Source organism: Nerophis lumbriciformis, linkage group LG34 (assembly GCF_033978685.3).
Source record: "Nerophis lumbriciformis linkage group LG34, RoL_Nlum_v2.1, whole genome shotgun sequence".
Classification (NCBI taxonomy): Eukaryota; Metazoa; Chordata; class Actinopteri; order Syngnathiformes; family Syngnathidae; genus Nerophis; species Nerophis lumbriciformis.
Window position 1 is genome coordinate 10,218,407 of NC_084581.2, and position 25,771 is coordinate 10,244,177.

Genomic DNA, 25,771 nt, shown 5'->3' on the forward strand with positions numbered 1-25,771 from the left:
ACAGTTTCCAAAACCAATTTGAAATGTGGACTCGTCAGACCACAGAACACTTTTCCACTTTGCATCAGTCCATCTTAGATAAGCTTGGGACCAGCGAAGCCGGCTGCGTTTCTAGGTGTTGTTGATAAATGGCTTTCGCTTTGCAAAGTAGAGTTTTAACTTGCACTTACAGATGTAGCGACAAACTGTAGTGAAGTGTTCCTGAGCCCATGTGGTGTTATCCTTTACACACTGATGTTGTTTTTTGATGCAGTACCACCTGAGGGATCGAAGGTCACGGGCATTCAATGTTGGTTTTCGGCCTTGCAGTGATTTCTCCAGATTCTCTGAACCTTCTGATGGTATTACGGACCGTAGATGGTGAAAACCCTAAATTTCTTGCAATAGTTTGTTCTTAAACTGTTCGACCATTTGCTCACGCATTTGTTCACAAAGTGGTGACCCTTGCCCCATCTCATGGCACCTACCTGTTCCCAATTAGCCTGTTCACCTGTGGGATTTTCCAAATAAGTGTTTGATGAGCATTCCTCAAATTTCTCAGTCTTTTTTACTAGGTTTTTTGAAACATGTTGCAGGCATCAAATTCCAAATGAGCTATTTTTTGCAAAAAATAAAGTGTTCCAGTTCTAACGTTAAGTATCTTGTCTTTGCAGTCTATTCAATTGAATATAAGTTGAAAAGGATTTGCAAATCATTGTATTCTGTTTTTATTTACCATTTACACAATGTGCCAGCTTCACTGGTTTTAGGTTTTGTATTATGTTACTTTCGCTTCTCCTTTGTTTCAAGTGTGAACACAAGTTTCGATAAACAAAGGTCATCACTTTATGGTTTTAGAGGAGCTGCAGCATATCATGCACTGTCGTGACAAATCTAATGTGTAGATGTGAGCGCCGCTTGTCATTTGTTTCAAGTGCAGACGCAAGTTTTCATGAACAGAGGTCACCACTTAAGGCCTGTCCTCACAGGAAAGTTTTTAGGTGGAAACGGTAAAGATTTGTATCGTTTCAGCCTTTTATCCCCACATAAACGTCATTCTTGGTGGTCTGAAATTAGCGTTTTTGAGAAAAGGCTCCAGAGAGGTAATGTCTGAAAACCCACACCTTGTCGTTTCCGTGCGGCGAAAGAAGCCGCTAGTAGTACCAGAGAATGATGATGTTGCCGCCCCGTCCCGGTCACGTGACCGTAAAAGGGAGAAAGCACGTCAACAACAGCAAAATAAACAACAAAGCTGTGATTGTGATGTATTAGCACTATAACAACAAAACCTTGTTATCTACCAACTCTACATACAGTACACAATAATAACAATACGCACGTCATATTACATTAAATACTACCACAATGTGAAGCTCGAGGTACCAGAAGAATAAGTTGTTGTCTCCTTTATTATTGTACACTACTGCTAAAACCAGTGTTTTACCGTTATATACTGCACTATTATGTACTACTGTCAATTATATTGTAACTTTTGAATGTAGCGTTTGTTAAAGGCGATGTTGGTGAATTGTGTGTGTGATGTAAATAATGACAGCCATTTCCGTACTTTCTTTTATTGGACAAGATCCACTTCTTAAAGTAGTGCACATACAGAATCAAACAATGCAAGACTACACATATTAATCTATATAAACACAAATATATCAAACATTGTCGTCTTTTTTTTCCCATTTGCCTGCACCTCCTTTGGACACTTTCCCTTCATTCTGTACCCTCTGAGGCTGTCGTCTGTCTAAGTAAACAATGTCAACAATTTATGATGTATTATCACCTCATTGCAAACACTATGTTAGGAAATAGTGCGCTCACGATTTTTTGCTGAAGCATTCCACAATGCATTGCCAGCAGTAGGAGTAAGCTTTGTTCACCGAGAGCCTAGAAAGCTATGACCGGTTTGTTTGTGGATGGTTTCTTGACGTTTATGTTTATCTGTAAAAACCCAGTGGACGTTGTGTCGTCAAGGCTAGAGTAATGCACTCTCAGAAATGATACAACACAAGTTTGACACCCTGAATTATGTTGGATAACCAATCTAAGGTCATCTCAGCACACTGTGACTCTAAGGCAGGATTGGGAGAATAATGTTCTCACATCGCTACACTTTTGTTTTATGTGGAGGCTCCAGTCCGATGAGAGAAGGGAGTACAGTATCCAAATCAAAGTTATTTGAACAAGCACAACAAGTTAATGCAAAGTGAATGTCATTTATATTAGATTCATTTGTATTTACAAAATGTTCCTGATTACCTGAAATTAAATGATCCAAATAAACACAAAGTTGTCCATAGCACGTCACATATGATTGGTTGATTGCAGCAATCCATGCTCGCCTTTGCCGTTCATTCTTCTGTTCAGCTGCTTCCCTCTGTCCAGAAATACAATTAGGACTGCGATAAAAGTTGTTTTTTTTATCTCCGCTGACAATCGCACACGTTGCCAGCATTATAATATGACTGCATGAATGATCAGCAACAATGAGCATGTTTACAAAATGAAGCTTACCAATATGGCCACCGGCAATGCATTGTGGGAAATGTAGAAAAATATATATGAGCAACACACCAACACAAAGATTATGCATCATAACTTAACACATGGAAAGTTATATTATCGTGCTCTTATCTAGCTCTGATGTAGCATAACAAGTTAGCTCTTCAAGATTAAAGTATGATTAAACCTAGCAGAAGCGCATTTCTGCTTTCGTTGTCCACTCTAAGACTCCGAGAGGCAAAGTATCGCAGGTGTGACTATAAGCATTTTTTGTATTTTTATCTATATATCTATGTTCTTATGTTTTTATGTGTTATTATGAATTTGCACTAAATTAGTTTTGCATACAATTTCGTTGTACAATGAATGTACAATGACAATAAAGATATATTCTATTCTAGGGCTGGGCGATATATCAATATGCGCGATATATCGCGGGTTTGTCTCTGTGCGATATAGAAAATTACTATATCTTGCTTTTAGCTGCTGGCATTACACTACAGGCTCTCCTCACTCTTTCCTGTGTCTCCTTCCCACAGACAGCAAGCGCAGCTTCTACATACGTCACATACTGTCACGACATACGTCACATACGTATACGCCCGCGCGCAGCAAAGAGGTAGCAGCATGGCTAACGTTAGCTGTGATGTTAGCGGTAATACGAGAGAAAGAAAGTGCGAATCTGGTAACAAATGAAGGAATAATTAATTCCCCCAAAAAACAGCAGGGGGTCCATCGTCTGGCGGTGGTTTGGCTTCAAGTGGGAATATGTCGAACAGACAACCGTAATTTTTCAAGTGTGGGGCGAAAGCGTTGCTATAAAAAGTAGCATTACTGCTAATATATAGCATCATTTGAAAAGTCACCTGCTAGAGAATATAGAGTGCTTATTCCGCATGTCAACATCTCCGTTCGGTGCCACACGCCCACACCATCAAAATGCCGAGGCAAACATTTCCAGATAAACACCGTATGAAAAAAATAGTGATTTTTTTAGTTGTGATTTCCTTCTCTGCATGAAAGTTTAAAACGAGCATATATTAATGCAGTATGAAGAATGTTTTAATGTAGACACATAGAATCATCATACTGCTGTGATTATATTCATCAAGTGTTCATTCAAGGCTAAAGCAAAATATCGAGATATATGTCGTGTATCGCGATATTAAAAAAGGCCATATCGCCCAGCCCTATTCTATTCTATTCTTGAGGGAAGCTGTAGACTGAGGCAAGTTTCAGTGGATGAGGAATCTTCAGGACTCCCAGTCAACACTCTCTTGATATTTCACAGTTTTGTAATCAAGTGTAAAGCACAGAAGTCATTTCACCTCGTCTGTCCAAACAAAAGAGTTACTTTTTTTGGGTGCATCCGCCATAATCACTTTTTATTTTCTGTTTTAAAGTGTGTGTCTGTGCGCTGTTTCTTTTTCTACAGCTTTGGTGTTTTTAGTGTCTTTGTTTATTTACAGTGCCCCTTATGACGAGGCACTGTATTACATCATTCTCACCCAGGAAACGTTTCTGCCGGGATGTGACTCGAGACGCATTTATTTTTTCAACCGAAAACATAGACGTTACTGTGGGGACATGCCCTTAATTTTGTCTTTGCTGCGCTGCAACATAATATGCATTGTTGTGACAAATCGAATGTGTCGATGTGAGCGTTGCTTGTCCTTTGTCTCAAGTATTGATTCAGGTTTCGATAAAGGTCACCACTTAATTATATTTAAGAGGCGCTGCAGTATATCATGCACTGTCGTGACAAATCTGATGTGCGGATATAAGAGGTCACTTGTCTTTGTTTCAAGTGTGTATGTACGGTAAGTCGCTGCAACATATCATGCACTGTCTTTACAAATCTAACGTTTAAATGCAAATGTCACTTGTCTTCCGTTTCAAGTGTGGGCGCAAGCTCCGATAAACAAAGATCACCACTTTTTTATAGAGGCTCTGCAATATATCATGCACTGTTGTGACAAATATCACCGTCTCCAAAACCTTCTCCCCAGCTCAGGTAAATCTTGTTTTATTTTAAAGGCATAGCAGCACACCATGCACTGTCATGACTAATCTCGTGTGTAGAAGCGAGCATCGCTTGTCTCTTTATTCCAATCTACTGAGCTCAGATAAACTTTGATTCCTGAAAGAATCTCTAGTTCGTTTTACAGGCATTGCAGCATACCATGCACAGTTGTGAGGTATCTCATCTGTATATTTTAGATGTTGCTTGTTTCCTGGTGAACTCGTTTTCACTTTAGAAGCATTGCAGCATACCATGCACTGTCATGACATGTGTCGCTTGTCTCTTGTTTTCTATCTCTTGAGCTCAAATGAACCTTGTTTTTTCTAGGAAATGTCTTGTTATGTTTTAGAGGTATTGCAACATACTGTCATGACAAATTCCGTGTGTACCGTAGATGCAAGCGTCACTTTTCTTCTGTTTCCGTTCTCCTGAGCTCAGAAGAACAAAAGTGCAACCCTTGTTTGTATCGCAGCATATCATGCAGTGTTGTGACTATTGCAGGATGGACATGAGTGTGTCTACGAAATGTATCTCAATTACGTATTTTTTGTGAAAATGTTCTTTTTTATTTTAGTTTTAGAGAAACAGTTACCGGTTATACACCAACATGTAATTGTTTCTTTCCTTGACTCCAACCTCCTAAAAATATTCATGAAAGTCTGTTAATGATTTTTTTTGCTGCTAACAAACAAACAGACGGTAATGAATGCATAGCCAAATATCCGCCACAGATCAATATTCAGACTGCTTCCTGGCATGAGTACAGTACACCAGAGCATGATTTTGCAGAGTGGGGAGTAGCAGTAAGTGACTTCCTGGTATGTTTACATTTCTGTCTTGTGAAATATCGACTGGATTCCCTGCGACTACATTAGCAGTGTTGACAAACGCCGCACGTCCTAACTCGTGTCCCTTCCCTGGTGGAGGAAACGGCATCAGTCATTAGACACTAACGAGGATCTTGATCACGCCGGACGATCTTAGCGTCTCCAAGTAGCGCTCGTGTTTGCAGGGAGGAGCAGCGTGAAAGGCGAAGAAGGGAAGGAAGATTTGCGAGTGGCGAACAGCTGGTTGGCGATGTGGGCTCCGTGGAACAGGTGTCGTAAATTACAGCGGGCCCGGCTGCTTGGCAGCATTCCTGACAGATTATCAGCGGCTATTTATTTCATAGAGCTCATAAACACGAGTCACATCCCCACAACGTCCTGCTGCTGGCCAGGAGATGCAGACAGGAACCTTCTTGAGGTTCTACGAAAAGAACACCCTTTATACTGCGATTGGACGAAATGCTATAGAAAATAATCTGTTCCAGGGGTCAAACTGTGACCAATATAAACATTTATTAACTGTACAGGCAATGTTTAAAATTGTTAGAATATCAAGAAAAACAACCAGTTGTTTTTTTTTCTGTGGGTTATTGGACTGTTTGGGAAAGAACGATATATACAGTACAGGCCAAAAGTTTGGACACACCTTCTCATTTCAATGTGTTTTCTTTATTTTCATAACTATTTACATCAGGGGTCCCCAAACTACGGCCCGCGGGCCAGATACGGCCCGCCAGCATCCATAATCCGGCCCGCGCAGTGGGGCAGAGTAACAAAAAAAAATTTTTATTTTTATTTTTTTATCTGTCCTTTTTCGCCTATCCATCAATCCATTTTCTACCGCTTGTTACTGGGTCTGCTAGGCCAGGGGTCGGCAACCTGCGGCTCTTTGATCACTCTGATGCGGCTCAACTGCATACCAACCCCCCCCCCCCCCCCCCCCCCCCCCCGATTTTTCCGGGAGGTTTCCGGATTTCAGTGCCTCTCCCGGAAATCTCCTGGGGCAAACATTCCCCGATTTTCACCCGGACAACAATATTGAGGGCGTGCCGTGATAGCAATGCCTTTAACGTCCTATACAACATGTCGTCGCGTCCGCTTTTTTACCATGCTATCTGCGTGCCGGCCCGGTCACATGTAGTATGCGGCCTCTGCTTACACACGTAAGTGACTGCAAAGCACACTTGGTCAACAGCCATACAGGTTACACTGAGGGTTGTGATATAAACAACTTTAACACTCTTACTAATATGCGCCACACTGTGAACCCACACCAAACAAGAATGACAAACACATTTCGGGAGAACATACGCACTGTAACACAACATAAACACAACAGGACAAATACCCAGAATCCCATTTATCCCTAACTCTTCCGGGCTACATTATACACCCCCGCTACCACCAAACCCCGCCCACTTCAACCAACGCACGGAGGGGGAGAGGGAGGTTGGTGGTAGCGGGGGTGTATAATGTAGCCCGGAAGAGTTACGGATGCATGGGATTCTGAGTATTTGTTCTGTTGTGTTTATGTTGTGTTACGGTGCGGATGTTCTCCCGAAATGTGTTTGTCATTCTTGTTTGGTGTGGGTTCACAGTGTGGCGCATATTAGTAAGAGTGTTAAAGTTGTTTAAACGGGCCTCAGTGTGACCTGTATGGCTGTTGAACAAGTATGCCTTGCAGTCACTTATGTGTCTGCAGAAGCCGCATACAACATGTGACTGGGCTGGCAAGCTGTTTGTACAGGTTGTAGAGGGCGCTAAAGGCAGTGCCATCTTAGCACGCCCTTATTATTGTTGTTTGGGTGAAAATCAGCAGACGTTCGAGAGAATAGTTGCTCTTAAATTCGGGAGTCTCCCGGAAAAGTTGGGAGGGTTAGCAAGTGTGATGCTGTCAAGCGGCATTCATATAAAACTTGCGGGCCGCACTAACATTAAATTTTCATATTAAGGTGCGGGCCGCGTGTCTGAGACCCCCGGTTTATACATAGCACAAAGCAAAACAAAACTTTGTATGCAGTGTTATTTCATTTTAAATTTCAAAAGGGTTTTGTGGCTCCCATTGTTTTTCTTTATTTTGTGAAACGGGTCAAAATGGCTCTTTGAGTGGTAAAGGTTGTCGACCCCTGTCCTAGGCAGATACAGCCCGCCAGCGTCCAAAATCCGGCCTTTTTAAAAAATTACAAATTAATTAAAACTTTTTTTTATCTGTCCTTTTTCACCCATCCATCAATCCATTCTCTACCGCTTGTTACTGGACCTCCATCGATAACGTGACGTCATCACGCTTGCACCGCAAAGTCAGTCGAGAGCGCGGCAAGTGCGTGCTCTATCAGTCAATTAAAATTAAAATAGCGAAATCGTTAGACTCCGAGTGTAGAGTTTTTAAATATCAGTAAACATATGACTTTTTTTTGTTCAGTGTAAGGAAAAAGCAGTTTAGATTTTATATATATATATATGTGTGTGTGTGTGTGTATATATATATACACATATATATATATGCGTGTGTATATATACAGTATATATATATATATATATATATATATATATATACCCCTGATTTACATTGTAGATTGTCACTGAAGGCATCAAAACTATCTGTGAAGTGAAAACCATTTCAGGTGACTACCTCTTGAAGCTCATTGAGAGAATGCCAAGAGTGTGCAAAGCAGTAACTACAATGTAAATAGTCATGTCCAAACTTTTGTCCTGTACTGGATATATATATATATATATATATATATATATATATATATATATATATATATATATATATATATATATACATATATATACATATATATGTATATATATGTGTGTGTGTGTGTGTGTATGTATGTACACGCAAACCAATAGATAAAATAGATTTATATATATATATATATATATATATATATATATATATATATATATATATATATATATACGTGTATATATATATATATATGTATGTATATTTGTATATATGTATATATATGTATGTATATACTGTACGTATGTTAATATATGTATATGTATGTATGTATATATATATATATATATATATATATATATGTGTTTAGAAATATATATATATAATGTACTGTACACATATATACATACATGTATGTACACGCACAAAAATAGATAAAATATATATTAAAAAAATATTAGTCAGCGTTAGTTAGTGGCTGCCGTGTTTGATATGCAGATGGAAGCTAGGGGACGCCGCCGCCATCATTGATTCGCTGCGCTCATCGCCTGATTGATGCGCAGATTGTCTACAAACACACAAAGCACGTTTCTTTCTTCCTCAAGTATGTGCGCGTGTGTGTGTATACACAACGCGTCTTATTTACACAGAGGCCTGCACGGCGGCCGCCTCATTTGCAGTCCTTTGCTGCCTCTGTGGCGCCGCACCTCTCCATCCATCTCGCCAAGGGTTTCACGCTCCTCACCGTGAAATGCGAGCCCACAGTCGCAATTATGCCTTCAATCAGAGGCTCTGCAAAGCTACCGGGGATTCTGCCTTTTCTTTCGGGAAGCGCGGCACAAATCAACACTCCTGAGGACCAGAGCCGACTGTTCCCGTGCTCGCTAATGACTTGACACGTTTTTTTTATTTTTCCGGTTTGGCAGCAGCGGAGTTGGGGAGGCTTTTAACTTGCAATCAGGTGCCCCGAGCTGGCGCCTTTGCCTCGCTTGTCGATCCTTTTTGCCAACGAATATGATTGCAGATTTTGAATAATTCATGGCTGTCTAATGATGTGTCAATCACGACGTGCTTTTGTTTTATTTATTGCGTGCAACGCTCAGGTTTGTGCGCCCTTCAAGCGCCATTGCAGGTTAATATTTCATGAAGACTGCTAGCAACACAACACCCCGTATCGCAGCCGCTCATCCGAGGTGTTCTGCTAACGAATCAGCGACAAACATTGTTGCTCGTGTTCCCACAGCATGTTGTGTTGTAAATAACTATGAATCGCACACTTCAATGCTAGCAATGCTAACGAGGGGGAGCCCAGCCTAATGACTGGTGTTGTGTTGGCAGAGTTGTCGCTCTTTTGCATATAAACACTCAACTTGGTGCAAAACCACAATGTTTTAGGGCTGGGGACATTTGTCATTCTAAGCATATGCGGCACATTCATTTCAAAAACGCATCACAATGTTTGCTTTTTTTCCCCCCAACAACATCCCTGATTTCTGCTCACTGCAGACTTTCTGGGAGCCAACAAACATAATGAAATGTCTGCTGTCATTAGGATGCCGATGGTAGGATGTTTATATATTCCGTTTAGATGAAGAATGACTCATGATCCTCACGTAGAAAAGGGGTGAGAGGAACAAGTGTTTTTTTCGTGTTGTCCTTGCCAGTTTCCGGTCGTAAATGACTGTCAAAGTGTACCAACTTGTCGGAATACCTACTCAGACGTCTCATGTCCAGGTGAGATGCATGATTTATGATCTACAATAAACTTGCAGGGAGCAAGGAAGCGAGAAAACAGCAGACCACTCGAAGATGTAAACATAGGGACACACGGTCGTGATCACAGCGCCACTAAAAATAGTTTGGCGCTTATAATAACAATATCACTAATACTTGGTTGATATTCAAGTCATGAAATGTAAATGGAGAATTGTTGGCACTTTTTGAATGGTTATCCGATTTTATGGCCGGAATACGAAGGTCCTGGGTTCGACCCCGGGCTCAGGATCTTTCTGTGGGGAGTTTGCATGTTCTCCCCGTGACTGCGTGGGTTCCCTCCGGGTACTCCGGCTTCCTCCCACCTCCAAAGACATGCACCTGGGGATAGGTTGATTGCCAACACCAAATTAGCCCCAGTGGGTGAATGTGACTGTGAATGTTGTCTGTCTATCTGTGTTGGCCCTGCGATGAGGTGGCGACTTGTCCAGGGTGTACCCCGCCTTCCGCCTGAATTCAGCTGGGATAGGCTCCAGCACCCCCCGTGACCCCGACAGGAACAAGCGGTAGAAAATGGATGGATGGGATGGAATAGAGGAGTTCTCATTGGCTCCCCGTAAGCAGACATGTATTTACAAGTTGTAATGCATTAAAAAAAATCCATCTGCCGTCATGTCTTTCAAAAAAAGTGCGTCTCCCTTTATGGACAAAAGCTGTGAGTCTGTCTGCATAACGCCAAATATTTTTTTAAGTAAATTATTGCATATTGTTCTGTGTGGCACATAGAGAGAATAATATGGTGATTTACAGTCTATAAATAACATGTCTTCTTCACTCGTTATTTTAGTATTTTTATGTCTAAAATATTGCGAATTGAACCGCAATTGCAATTTTGAAAAGAAAATCGCAATTACTGTAAATTCCGGACATTTGGTGGCTACTTTTTTCCAACACTTTTGACCCTGTGGCTTATAAAAAGGTGTGGCAAATTTATGGATTTTTTTTTTTCAGCTAATTGCCAAATTAGTTTTGTGTTTAATAGTTTTCATTAGACCCCAGCAAAGGACTAAAATGGTGTGTTATTGTTTGGACAAGTTCGCTCATTGCAGGTGCTGCGAGTTGAAAATGTACTTCCTGTTTTGCCCTGAACCAAAATTAAAACCGTCCATAGCGTTCTGCTCGGAAGGATTCTTCATTCATCACTCCAAGCAACGTTTGTAAGTTTCACAATTTAACTAAAGCAATTCATAGTTACTAAACCATCCCATGTGTGGTGTCTGTAGAAGTGTTTCCACGCATATTTGTACGTGCTATTGTAATGTTATGAAGCTAGCGTTGTTAGCATTAGCTAATATGCTAACAACATCTATGAGTGTCTGTATTAGTATTATTAACTTACAATGGCATTCTTTTTGTATTGTTTCAGTTTCGTAAAGTTCTCAGTAAATTCCCCAAAACTTCACCGTGGAGTTATTTGGGAATTATGTTTTATATAGTGCTTTTTTCTGGGGACTCAAAGCGCTTTACATAGTGAAACCCAATATCTAAGTTACATTTAAACCAGTGTGGGTGGCACTGTGAGCAGGTGGGTAAAGTGTCTTGCCCAAGGACACAACGGCAGTGACTAGGATGGCGGAAGCGGGGATCGAACCTGGAACCCTCAAGCATACTTGCCAACCCTCCCGATTTTCCCGGGAGATTCCCGAATTTCAGTACCCCTTCCGAAAATCTCCCGGGGCAACCATTCTCCCGAATTTCTCCCGATTTCCACCCGGACAACAATATTGGGGGCGTGCTTTAAAGGCACTGCCTTTAGCGTCCTCTCTCACCTGAAAAGGAGACTATTATATATGTCTTCGTTATCCATAGGTTTATCTATAACCCATAAAGTAGGCAGGCATGGAGCTATTTCTCAGCGTGTGTTTATTCCAGCCGGCACGTTAATACACTGACACACAACATCCGGATTCCCATCATGCATTGCTTCAAAACTACGGCAATTAGTAATGTCCAAAAACATAACAGAGACGAAGAAGGAAGAACAAAGAAGAGACATGGCGACGACGAGTAAGAATAAGAAGTACGCTTGCAAGTTCCAAAATGATTGGAAAAAATAATTTCAGTTCATCCAGGACAGCTCGAAAGGGAAGGGGTATGCTGCCTGCAAATTTTGTAGATCAGACTTCTCCATTGAACATGGTGGCCGAACGGATATACTCATTCATGAACGGATTATTTATATATATATATATATATACAAGAAATACTTGAAAATATATACAACCCTGTGCTGGGTATTGGGAACATACAAATCCTGTGTTTATTAATCCTCAAATACTGAAACTAACTTTTCTTACACGGTATTTTCAAAACACTGTAATTGTAAAATGATGTACAAAGCAAACAACGGGCTACCCAGAAATGTGCAACAGTATTTCTCAACAAAAGTAGAGAAATACAATATTAGGAAAAAAAATAATTTAAAGCATTTATATACACACACACAACTTTAAAAGTGTTTAGTGTATTTCTTTGTGGGATTAAACTATGGAATGGATTGAGTAGATCATTTAAACAATGTACTAATATGAGCCAGAAACGGTACAAGCAGATGGTGCTCACAAAGTATACAAAAGAACTGTTGAAGTAAAGTGTCTAATATTCCTGTGAGATACTTGTTATGGAAACAAATAGGCTCTGCTTTATCCTAATCTTATGAACTACAGTAGGTGTTATTTGTAATCTCTCGATATTCTCTGTCCCTCTACCACGTCTCTCTCTCTTTACCCAACTGGTTGAGAGAGACGGCCACCCCACAAAGCCTTTAGGTTCTGTCCAACGTTTCTTCCCACAAGGGGAGGTTTTCCTTGCCTCTCTTGCCAAGTAATTTGTTCATAGCAACTAGACAAGCTGTGCTTCTTCCCACTCCTTTTGTGTCGTTCATCACTTGAGCAAAAATGTTTTAACATGTTCCAAATAAAAATGATTGGACAGTCCCTCGTTTAGTCCCTGACTAAATGAGAATAGATGTATGAATGGCACAGAATTTTGCCTTTGACTGTCGACCAATCAGCAGTGTGGAGCCCCACCCCCTTAGATACCCTCCCATCGCTGTTGTTGGTACCTCAACCTAACATTTCCAGTAAGTGGTACAAAATGGTACACACTGCATGTTTTGTTTGCACTTTTAACTCGCAATTAAATTAATTTGTGTGTAAAAAAATACAAAGAGATACAAAGTATATATTTATTATCTTTTAGGATAATTAGTATATAAATGAAAAACGGTATCCATAACCGCAATTGCGTCCCTGTCCAGAATTTCTGGATTAATTGTCGTCCGTCTGCTCAATGCACGACTGCACCCACCACCACGTTAGCAAACGCATCCCCCACTAACACCCAATTTCCACTGGATGCGTAACAGCTCCGTGTTTGATAATAGCTGATTCACCCAAATTAAAAGCACAAAAATCAAGTCAAAAAAACAAATCTAAGAAAGTCCATCCCTCCTCTCTTTTCCCATTCTGAGCTTCAGCTTGTTTTTTGTTTGTTGAATTTATCCTCCATACCAATTTCCACTGGGAGAACTTGTCATTGACATCATCCCGCTGTCCTATGAAGCCGCCATAATGCGCATCACAGACGTAGCCGGTGGGTGTTGATGGACGGCAACAGAGCAAAGTCGCAGAAATCCGGTGTGAGGCCACAGCCGTGGTCCGCTGCATCCACGATTATTGCAGCAACCACATCCCCAACTGTGAAACACGGAAGGATACTCTGGATTTATGTGTGTGCATCTGTGATCGTCCCTGCGTTCAGTAGACATTTTATTATTAATCACATTCGATTTCTGTTTATTTTGAGAAAATACATACAATCTCAACAACAACCAAAAATATGCAGAAACTCCACGATGGTTGGTTGGTTTACGTATGATGAGTCACAATTGGCTAAGGTTAGGGCAAAACTTTACGGACTGGCCAATTGGAGGCATGATAGGGCGGGTCATCAAAACCAGGAAGTAAAATCATAAAGCACATGAGGTAAGAGACTCTGCTGGGACCAGATCATATTCACTGCAGGGGTGTAAAGTCAACCAGAATGTAAAAGAATGTCGCTTGAGGAGGGCTTCCAAAATAAAGCCCTGCACTTCATAAACATAATATTTTAATGCAAGGTTTGCTGTGTTGTTTGTTTAAAAAACTACGTTTGTTGCAGGGTACACCAATAGGCCATTAACCGGTACTTTTATTTAATTGACACAAATTTTACCATTTCTGTTAAAAAAAAAATTCTGTTTTGTTTTGGCTAACTTGACAGGGCACAGCTTTGAGAGCAAACCACTCAGAGAGGAAGGAGGCGGTGGTAAAGTGTCAATACCAATTACCCAACGCTGCTTAGTTAACACTGGTAAAAAAAAAAAAAAAAAGTTACATAGGATTCCAGTTCTAACAGAAACTTTTATTTATCAATTTTATTGATTTCTGTTTGTGTAAAGATAGAGTTTGTTAATGTCTGTTTTGTGAAACAAATGCTTTGCACTGTGGTTTTTCCTGTGCTGAAAAGTCCCCATTCCAATAGAGAATATATATATTTTTGTGTTTCTTTAATGTTATTATTGTTCACCTGCCTTTAATTTAATTAGTTTCCAGTGTATTCACCCTCATTTTGTGCATGGCAGCGCAACTTTGCAAGTTAAAAAAAATGTTAAAAAACCAGACAGGGCAGTTTGTGTTTATTATACTAAACAATCAAACTGAGTATTTATTCTCTGCCTACTAGTTTGGTGGATAGTTGTATATATATATATATATATATATATATATATATATATATATATATACACTATATTGCCAAAAGTACTTAGCGACCCATCCAAATGATGAGAATCAGGTGTCCTAATCACTTGGCCCGGCCACAGGTGTATAAAATCAAGCACTTAGGCATGGAGACTGTTTCTACAAACATTTGTGAAAGAATGGGCCGCTCTCAGGAGCTCAGTGATTTCCAGTGTGGAACTGTCATAGAATGCCACCTGTGCAACAAATCCAGTTGTGGAATTTCCTCGCTCCTAAATATTCCAAAGTCAACTGTGGGCTTTATTATAAGAAAATGGAAGAGTTTGGAAACAACAGCAACTCAGCCACCAAGTGGTAGGCCATGTAAACTGACAGAGAGGGGTCAGCGGATGCTGAAGAGCATAGTGCAAAGAGGTAACCCACTTTTTGCACAGTCAGTTGCTACACAGCTCCAAACTTCATGTGACCTTCCAATTAGTACAGTACGCAGAGAGCTTCATGGAATGGGTTTCCATGGCCGAGCAGCTGCATCTCGTTGTAAAGCACGTCGCCACTGGACTCTAGAGCAGTGGAGACGCGTTCTCTGGAGTGATGAATCACGCTTTTCCATTTGGCAATCTGATGGACGAGTCTGGGTTTGGAGGTTGCCAGGAGAACGGTACATTTCGGACTGCATTGTGCCGAGTGTGAAATTTGGTGGAGGAGGAATTATGGTGTGGGGTTGTTCTTCAGGAGTTGGGCTTGGCCCCTTAGTTCCAGTGAAAGGAACTTTGAATGCTCCAGGATACCAAAACATTTTGGACAATTCCATGCTCCCAACCTTGTGGGAACAGTTTTGAGCGGGCAACTTCCTCTTCCAATATGACTGTGCACCAGTGCACAAAGCAAGGTCCATAAAGACATGGATGACAGAGTCTGGTGTGGATGAACTTGACTGGCCTGCACAGAGTCCTGACCTGAACCGGATAGAACACCGTTGGGATGAATTAGAACGGAGACTGAGAGCCAGGCCTTCTCGACCAACATCAGTGTGTGACCTCACCAATGCGCTTTTGGAAGAATGGTGGCAAATTCCTATAAACACACTGCGCAACCTTGTGGACAGCCTTCCCAGAAGAGTTGAAGCTATAATAGCTGCAAAAGGTGGACCGACATCATATTGAACCCTATTGGTTAGGAATGGGATGGCACTTCAAGTTCATATGTGAGTCAAGGCAGGTGGCCAAATACTTATGGCAATATAGTGTACATATGTAGTGTTGATTTAGAAAGCTATTTTTGCCGTGTAGCTTGTTACAATTCTGTTGGTACAGTTTCACCTGTAGCTTAGCTACATTTAATGGAGAGTAACTATTAGCTAAGCTTGCTACATTTTCCAAGTTGCTTTCCCATCACTGCCTAAAATAGTCCACTTGAAGTCTTAAAACAAAGCAATGATGATGTACGTCTTCTGGGCCTACAGCAGGAAGCAGTCATCCAGGTAATAAGAGGAGATCCTACAATTGATTAGCACCTGGCAAAGCAAGCACCCCGAGAGACAGTCGTGCAAGAAGTGAGTTGATGATGAGAGAGAGAAGATACAATCGCTCCCAGGAAGCAAAGCGGACCAAGAGGATCATGGGAAATCTTATTCACTTTTTTTCTCTTGAGCTTCATGGCTAATGATCAGAGTTTCCACATGTTGAGGTGGAGCTCTTTTTCCAGGGAAGGTTAGTTGGGTGGGTGGCGCCGCATGGAGCGAGACCCCACCCCGCCATGGCACTAGCAGTCAGCGACAAGATGCTCCCAAAGCCCCCCTGCAGAGGCGGACTCCCCCTGCTGAGCTAATCCCTTGCTCCTCGGGATTAAGCAAACTAACGGCGCTGGACCCCGCTGCGCGCTGTCAGGGTTTCCGCCATTCTTAAAGCCTCACTAACCCGGCAAACACCCCCTGCCCTCTGTGACACCCCCGACACCACATGGGGTCTCTCTCCAAGCTCCTTTCCTAATGACTGAGATTTCATGTCAACGATTTCTTAATGGGAATAACTTGACTTCTATAAAGCGAGTCTTGTTCCTTGCAGACTTTATTAGCAACCTCTGCGAGCATAACAATGAAGATTGTGATGGATGACGCCATTTTAGAAACGCCAAAGCAGAGGAAACTACTGACAATGTGCAGGAGGTTCTCTCAAAACCAAACTACCTGAGTGGTCTTCCAAGTTGTTTGTATTGATAAAAGCAGATCTGGAGTGGATGCTCTTTAAAATCAATGTGAACTAGTGTTGTCCCGATAGTAATATTTTGGTACCGGTATGAAAATGTATTTCGGTACTTTTCCAAATAAAGGGGACCACAAAAAATTGCATTATTGGTTTTATTTTAACATAAAATCTTGGGGTATATTAAACATATGTTTCTTATTGCAAGTTTGTCCTTAAATTAAATAATGAACATACAAGACAAGTTGTCTTTTAGTAGTAAGTAAACAAGCAAAGGCTCCTAATTTAGTCTGCTGACATATGCAGTAACATATTGTGTCATTTATCATTCTATTATTTTGTCAACATTATTAAGGACAAGTGGTAGAAAATGAATTATTAATCCACATGTTCATAATATCTGCTTACTTTTTCTTGTAACATGTTCTATCTACACTTCTGTTAAAATGTAATAATCACTTATTCTTCTGTTGTTTGATACTTTACATTAGTTTTGGATGATACCACAAATTTGGGTATCAATCCGATACCAAGTAGTTACAGGATCATACATTGGTCATATTCAAAGACCTCGTGTGTCCAGGGACATATTTCCTGAGTTTATAAACATAATGTAAATTTTTAAAAAAAACAAAGTAAGATTTTGTGATGCTAAAAAATATTGATGTAATCATAGTAGTATCGACTAAATACGCTCCTGTACTTGGTATCATTACAGTGGCTGTTAGGTATAGATCCACCAATGGCGTTTGTTTATATCGTAGCGTCCCGGAAGAGTTGGTGCTGCAGGGAATTCTGGGAATTTGTTCTGTAGTGTTTATGTTGTGTTGCCGTGCAAATATTCTCCCAAAATGTGTTTGTCATTGTTGTTTAGTGTGGTTTCACTATATGGCACATGTTTATGACAGTGTTAGCGTTGTTCATATGGCCACCCTTAGTGTGACATGTATGGCTGTTGACTAAACATGCCCTTTATTCACTTGTGTGTCATGTGTTCAATGTTAAGACAATGGATTTGAAGGTTAATGATTGGACTATGTCAACTATAGATCACTTTTAACACATCTAATATTATGACACCGGTTTGTAGTGATGCATGAATAGTTAGCCCTCGTCCTACAGGGATGATGCCTGACATAAATGTACTATATTTGTCGCCATGGAGATGAGGATTAGTGATTTTGAAGTTGTTACAACACCGTTTTATGCTCGCCGCGAATATTCTCGTCTGCATGACACAACGTGACGACGACGGGTACTTTTTAGAGGCGGTATAGTACCGAATATGATTCATTAGTATCGCGGTACTATACTAATACTGGTATACCGTACAACCCTAATGTGAACACAGAGTCCTTTTCCGATGGTTCATTTTTTGTTCCAATTTGGTCCACAAACCTAATTAGAAAGTGGTCTCAGCTTGATTCAAATTCAAAATTAAAACGTGGTTCAGTGTGAACAGAAAGTGGTCCACATTCACCAGATGGCACTACAAATCCACAGCCTTCAATAAAAGTAAGAAATAGACTCCTGTCATATATAGAGGATCTTTGATTAGTGTTTTTTTTTAAAGTAGGTTCTTCAAACAGTAGAGTGCTCCTGTCATATATTGAGGATCTTTGACTGATGTTTTTGCAGACTGAGTTGGATGGTAGAAGATGCTGGTTGTGACGATTGATGTATTTGACCATGATTGACATGTCATTTTCTCCTCCATCGTCCTTCTTCATGTCCTCCTTCCACGCGCCTGCCACTCACTAATTAGCAGCTGTAAGGATGAGATAGGTTCCAACTCGGTTCGCCGCCGCCACCACAAGTGACCTTTGAGAAGGTATAACCTCGACTATACAAGCTCCGAGGGTCCGCTGTTTATTTATAGAGTGGTCTCTGCCCTCCACGACTTTCACTCTGCAATTAAATAAGACACTGGTGGAAGACGTGCAGTATTAGACGTACATGCAGGACATACAAAGACGAACGGGAGGGACTACCATGTGTCAATCATGCATCAAACATGTAGTGTGTCCCACAAGGATTATGTGAAGGTGACACGCTGCGGGGGGGCGTCACCATTTTTGTGGTGTACTATATGCATGCCACTGAAATGTGCTTTAATCCATCTGTAAATGGTGTGTGTGTATGTGTGTGTGTGTGTGTGTGTGTGTGTGTGTGTGTGTGTGTGTGTGCGTGCGTGCGTGCGTGCGTGCGTGCGTGCGTGCGTGCGTGCGTGCGTGCGTGCGTGCGTGCGTGCGTGCGCATGTGCACGCGCGCATCTTGGCCGACCTTGACGCCAGTCTGTCAGCCTGACTCCATCAGACATGTCACATGACTGCCATTTTAGCCTATAAGCGATGTCATCGTTGCCTGTGGGGGGATTAGAGAGATACCAGCAAGTGGGTATGGGGGGCCAAAAGTCAATTTTTTCAATGATTTTATACATTTCTATATACTATGCATTATGTACACTTTGATTTGTGTACATAAATATAACATTGGTAAAATGGTAAAATGGGTCGTACTTGTATAGCGCTTTTCTACCTTTTTAAGGAACTCAAAGCGCTTTGACACTATTTTCCACATTCACCCATTCACACACACACATTCACACATTCACACACTGATGGCGGGAGCTGCCATGCACGGCGCTAACCAGTCCCATCAGGAGCAAGGGTGAAGTGTCTTGCTCAAGGACACAACGGACGTGACTAGGATGGTAGAAGGTGGGGATTGAACCAGCAACCCTCAGATTGCTGGCACGGCCACTCTCCCAACTTCGCCACGCCGTCCCCATACATTATTGTATACTAAGTTGTGGTAATTGGTTTTTCTTATTAATTAAATGTATTAAATATAACTGTGTTTATTAGGAATTAATGTGTTTCAAATTATGAAATTGTACGCATAAATAAGATATTTTAAACTGTTAAATGAAATCACTTGTATATTATAGCCTATTTAAAATGTAAAATATTTGTGGTACATTAATACCCTTTTATTAAAGTTTTTTTTTTTTACTTTAAAATTAATTAGAAATACATTTTGATTTATGCACATAAGTATAACATTTTTAGATACCATCCATTTTCTCACGCTTGTCCCTCTCGGGGTCGCAGGGGTGGCTGGAGCCTATGCCAGCTGCACTACATTATAGAAAAAAATATTTGTAGTAATTTGTTATTCCTATTAATTTAATTAATTAAATATAAGTTTGTTTATTAGGAATTAACTTATTTCAAAGTATAAACATATACGCATAAATACTATATTCAAACTGTTAAATGAAATTGCTTGTATATTTTATGCTATATCAAATGTAATATATTTTTGTGGTGCATGAATACCCTTATATTAAAGTTTAGCTGAATTTAAAACACCTTTTTACATTTACAATAATAATATTTTAGTATTTAGTAATACTAAAATTGCCATGACTCAAATACAAAACTACACAGCTGCATTCAAGATTTTTTGTTGACGTTCTGAATTATATATATTGCTTTTTTTATTTTTTTAAAAAGTCTAGTTTACAACATACTATAGACCAGTGGTTCTTAACCTGGGTCCGTTCGAACCCTAGGGGTTCGGTGAGTCGGGCTCAGGGGTTCGGCGGAGGTCAAGACACACCCGACTCATCGTGTAAATAAAAACTTACGGATACGGCAACAGCAGAAGTCAGACTGATTTGCAGGTGTGTAATTTCCATCCATCCATCCATTTTCTACCGCTTATTCCCTTTTTTGGGGTCGCGGGGGGCGCTGGAGCCTATCTCAGCTACAATCGGGCGGAAGGCGGGGTACACCCTGGACAAGTCGCCACCTCATCGCAGGGCCAACACAGATAGACAGACAACATTCACACTCACATTCACACACTAGGGCCAATTTAGTGTTGCCAATCAACCTATACCCAGGTGCATGTCTTTGGAGGTGGGAGGAATCCGCAGTACCCGAAGGGAACCCAAACAGTCACGGGGAGGACATGCAAACGCCACACTGAAAGATCCCGAGCAGTGTGTGGTGTGTATTTTGTTGTGAGTTTATGCACTGTGTTGGTTTTGTTGTTTGAACAAGGTGATGTTCATGCACAGTTCATTTTGTGCACCAGTAAAAAACATGGTAACACTTTAGTACGGGGAACATATTCACCATTAATTAGTTGCTTATTAACATGCAAATTAGTAACATATTGGCTGTTAACTAGTCATTATTAAGTACTTATTAATGCCTTATTCGGCATGGCCTTATTATAACCCTAACCCTCTAACCCTGGCCCTAACCAAATAATCCTAACCCTAACCAAATAACTCTAAATTAAGTCTATGTTACTTAGAATATGTTCCCCTATTGTCCAAAAAACTCTAAATTAAGTCTTTGTTACTTAGAATATTTTCCCCATACTAAAGTGTTACCAAAAACATATAACTTTGTCTTGAATTTGAAAAAAAAAAACATTTTATTTTTCACTAAAGAAGGGTTCAGTGAATGCGCATATGAAACTGGTGGGGTTCGGTACCTCCAACAAGGTTAAGAACCACTGCTATAGACCAAAAAAAGGCAATATCACCACCAAAGAGGGTAATACTCCATCACTAAAAATTGTAATAGCAAGTAAGTACATTTTATTTGTAAAGCACTTTTCACAGATAAAATCACAAAGCACTGTACAAAACATAGGTGAAGTAAAACAACAAATCATTGATAGTTAAAAGGTGCATTAACTAAAAGCTTTACTGAAAAGAGAAGTTTTCAAATGTTTCTTAAAAGTTTCCACACAGTCAAGATCACGGAGGGACTGGTGCAAATTGTTCCAGTCTGGGAGCTATAGCCTGGAATGCCGGGTCTCCACGGGTTTTAAAACAAGTTTTGGGGATCTTTAGAAGACCCTGGCCTGAAGACCGGAGACTGCGCCCTGAAGTGTAGGGGCATAGCAAGTCAGTGATGTACTGAGGGGCCCCACCATGCAACGCACGGAATGTCAGGACTAAAATCTTAAACACAATGCGGAATGTAACTAGAAGCCAATGAAGACTGGATAAAACGGGGGTGATATGGGCTGTTTTGGGTGCACCGGTCAAAGGTCTGGCAGCCGCATTTTGTACAATCTGAAGTCTCTTTAGCTGTGACTTGTTGAAGAGAGAATTGCAATAGTCAATACGATGCGAAATAAACGTGTGAATGATCATTTCGAGATCCAATTTTGACAACAAATTTCTCACTTTAGAAATATTTCTGAGATGATAAAAACAGTTTTTGCTCAGTTGACAGCAGTGACCCTCCAAAGACATTGACTGATCAAACACTACCCTAACGTTTCTGAGGCTGTTTTAACAGATGCACACAGAGCACCAAGGGAGTTCTTGATCAGGGGGATCTTTTTATCGGGAGCAATTATCAGAATTTCCGTTTTGTTTGAATTTATCTGGAGGAAATTTGAGGACAACCAGTTTTTAATACAGGATACGCACTCCAGGAACTCAGATAAAAAGTGAAACTCTGAATCAATGAAGGATCATACCACCAAAAACTGTAATATCCCGCCAAAAATAGAATGCTGTCACTAAAAATGGCAATATCACCAAAAATGGTGGTAAAATGGTAATATCACTAAAAAAGATAAAAACCTACTAAGTGGCCTTGTGGTTAGAGTGTCTGTCCGCCCTTAGATCGGTAGGTTGTGAGTTCAAACCCCGGCCGAGTCATACCAAAGACTAAAAAAATGGGACCCATTATCTCCCTGCTTGGCACTCAGCATCAAGGGTTGGAATTGGGGGTTAAATCACCAAAACTTATTCTTGGGCCCGGCCACCACTGCTGCTCACTGCTCCCCTCACCTCTTAGGGGGTGATCAAGGGTGATGGGTCAAATGCAGAGAATAATTGTGCCACACCTAGTGTGTGTGTGACAATCATTGGTACTTTAATTTTAACTTTAATAATGAAACTAAAATGATGATATCACTGAAAAGGGCAATATTACCAATAATGGTAATATTGCAACACTAAAAATGGTAATGACACCAGAAATGGCAATGTCATCAAAAATGGCACGTCTGCTGATGGAAATGTAGCCTATTACTTCTACAGACATCAGATGTTGGTACTGTTGTGGAGCTAAAAGCAGTTTTTAAATGCAAACGTGCTTTTGTAGTGTGTTGTCATCAGTGGCAGCTGTTTGCAGCCGTCCTTCAGTCTTAATCAGCGCTGTCCCTCCAGCCGAGTTTGACCCTCTGAACTGTATCAACCTCCATCGGCCAGTTAATTATGTCGGAACGAGATGTGTGCGTCCTTCTTTCTCAGCGGGACTCAACCAGATGGTGGCGCCAGCGCATCGTGTTCAATCAGCGCTAATTAGAGCTTGGGAGTGCTGATAAAGTCCACGTGGTCTCAAAGAAAGGACGTTATCAGGAGGGAATGTTTGTCATTCTGAGGACCCCGGAGGCGACTTGGTGTGGAATTAAAGAAGTAGAATTTATTGACAATTAGGCGATCCTCTAGATTGGGGGTCAGCAACCCGTGGCTCTCGAGCCGCATGCGGCTCTTTAGTGGCTCCCTGGAGCATTTTTAAAAAAGGATTGAAAATGCAAAAAGATGGGGGGGAAATAATTTTTTGTATTAGTATGTTTTTTGTTTGAGGACAAACATGACACAAAGAGGACAAACATGACACAAACCTTCCCAATTGTTATAGAGCCCACTGTTTAATATGTTTGTGTATACTTCACTGATGAGAGTATTTGGTGAACACTGTTTTGTCCTACTAATTTTGGCGGTTCTTGAACTCACCACAGTGTGGACTGTGACGCAACAGTTTGTTTACATGTAAAATCTTCCACTCCTTCTTTGTCTCATTTTGTCCATCAAAAGTTTTATGCTGTGTGTGAATGCACAAAGGTGCACTTTGTTGATGTTATTGACTTGTTGGCGTGCTAATCAGGCATATTTGGTCAGTGCATGACTGCAAGCTAATCAATGCTAACACGCTATTTAGGCGAGCTATATGTACATATTGCATCATTATGCCTCATTTGTAGGTATATTTGAGCTCATTTAATATCCTTTACTTTTATCCTCTTTGTATATAATTTAGTTTTGCATGTTTCATGACACATTATGGGACGGCGTGGCGCAGTGGAAGAGTGGCCGTGGTTCAATCCCCACCTAGTACCAACCTCGTCATGTCCGTTGTGTCCTGAGCAAGACACTTCACCCTTGCTCCTGATGGGTGCTGGTTAGCGCCTTGCATGGCAGCTCCCTCCATCAGTGTGTGAATGTGTGTGTGAATGGGTAAATGTGGAAGTAGTGTCAAAGCGCTTTGAGTACCTTGAAGGTAGAAAAGCGCTATACAAGTACAACCCATTTACCATTATCTGTATGTAATATTGGCTGCATTTCAGGTAGTTGTTTGTGTGCGATGTTGTTCCAGACCACAGCAAACATTACCTAGCTCGCCAAAGATTGTAGTATATCTATTAAAAGAAGACAGCCTTTAATTTGGTCACACACATCTATACCTTTGGCAATTAAAAGCCAGTAATTTCAAGGAGTTATCTCACCTTCTGAGTAGCCTCTGATTTACTAATGTGTTCTAATGTTGTAAAAATGTGTAGAATAAATATTATATTTCAACATTTCTGTCAACAAAGATTTGCTTCAGCCTGCGACACATAGTCATTTTGATAGTAGGCTAATATAGGCACTTATATCATGTGTTGCCTTCATTATAAGACTTATATACGGCTTCTCATTTTTTGCGGCTCCAGACAGATTCGTTTTTTGTATTTTTGGTCTAATATGGCTCTTTCAACGTTTTAAGTTGCCGACCCCTGCTCTAAATGAATGCCAATAACCTCGTAGAAGTGTTTGCTAAATGGACTTGTGGAGTTCATTCAAAAATAACGCTCTCAAGGCTCCTTGTGAACACAAAGACTAAACATTGCTGCCTGCAGATTTTGTTAAAGGCTGATACACAAATATGGCTTTCACATTTTTGACAAAAAAATCCTCTTTGTTTTGCCTAAAGAGTCCATCACATGGTGAGAGGAAGATCAGTCCCACTAAAAAATGATAGCACAATATGCTATTTGGACGCTCTCGTGTCCAGAAAAATATTTGTACATTAAAGTTAAAGTTAAAGTCCCAACGATAGTCTCACACACACACACACACACACACACACACACACACACACTAGGTGTGGTGAAATTATCCTCTGCATTTGACCCATCCCCATGTTCACCCCCTGGGAGGTGAGGGGAGCAGTGAGCAGCAGCAGTACGCTTGGGAATAATTTGGTGATTTAACCCCCAATTCCAACCTTTGATGCCGAGTGCCAAGCAGGGAGGTAATGGGTCCCATTTTTATAGTCTTTGGTATGACTCGGCCGGGGTTTTAAACTCTCGACCTTTCAGTCTCAGGGCGGGCATTCTAACCACAAGGCCACTGAGCAGGTGGCCTTGTTTAAAGAACAATAAAATATATATTTTATAATGTTACTATATTTTAAACATAATCATGTAAATAACTCTACCAATGTTTTTTTATGATTACATAACTATTTATCCATCCATCTTCTTCCGCTTATCCTAAGTTGTGTCGCGGGCGCAGCAGCTTAAGCAGACTTTCCTCTCCCCAGCCACTTCATCCAGCTCCTCCTGGGGGATCCCGAGGCGTTCCCAGGCCGTGTCCTGGGTCTTCCCCCGTGGTCTCCTACTGGTCAGACGTGCCCTAAACACCTACCTCGGGAGGCGTTCGGGTGGCATCCTGACCAAATGCCCGAACCACCTCATCTGGCTCCTCTCAATGTGGAGGAGCAGCGGCTTTACTCTGAGCTCCTCCTGGATGACAGAGCGTCTCACCCTATCTTTAAGGGGGAGCACCGCCACCCGACGGAGGAAACTCATGTCGGTCGCTTGTACCCGTGATCTTGTCCTTTTGGTCATACCCCAAAGCTCATGACCAGAGGTGAGGATAGGGATAGATCAACCAGTAAATTGTGAGCTTTACCTTGAGGCTCACCACGACA

At 41.0% G+C, this 25,771-nt stretch overlaps 1 protein-coding gene across 2 annotated transcripts in view; it reads left to right on the top strand.

The window, feature by feature from the left end:
- LOC133576296 (kelch-like protein 29) overlaps positions 1–25,771 on the top strand; it is a 490,295-nt gene that overhangs the window by 448,156 nt on the left and 16,368 nt on the right. The gene's annotated exons all lie outside the window — the stretch shown is intronic.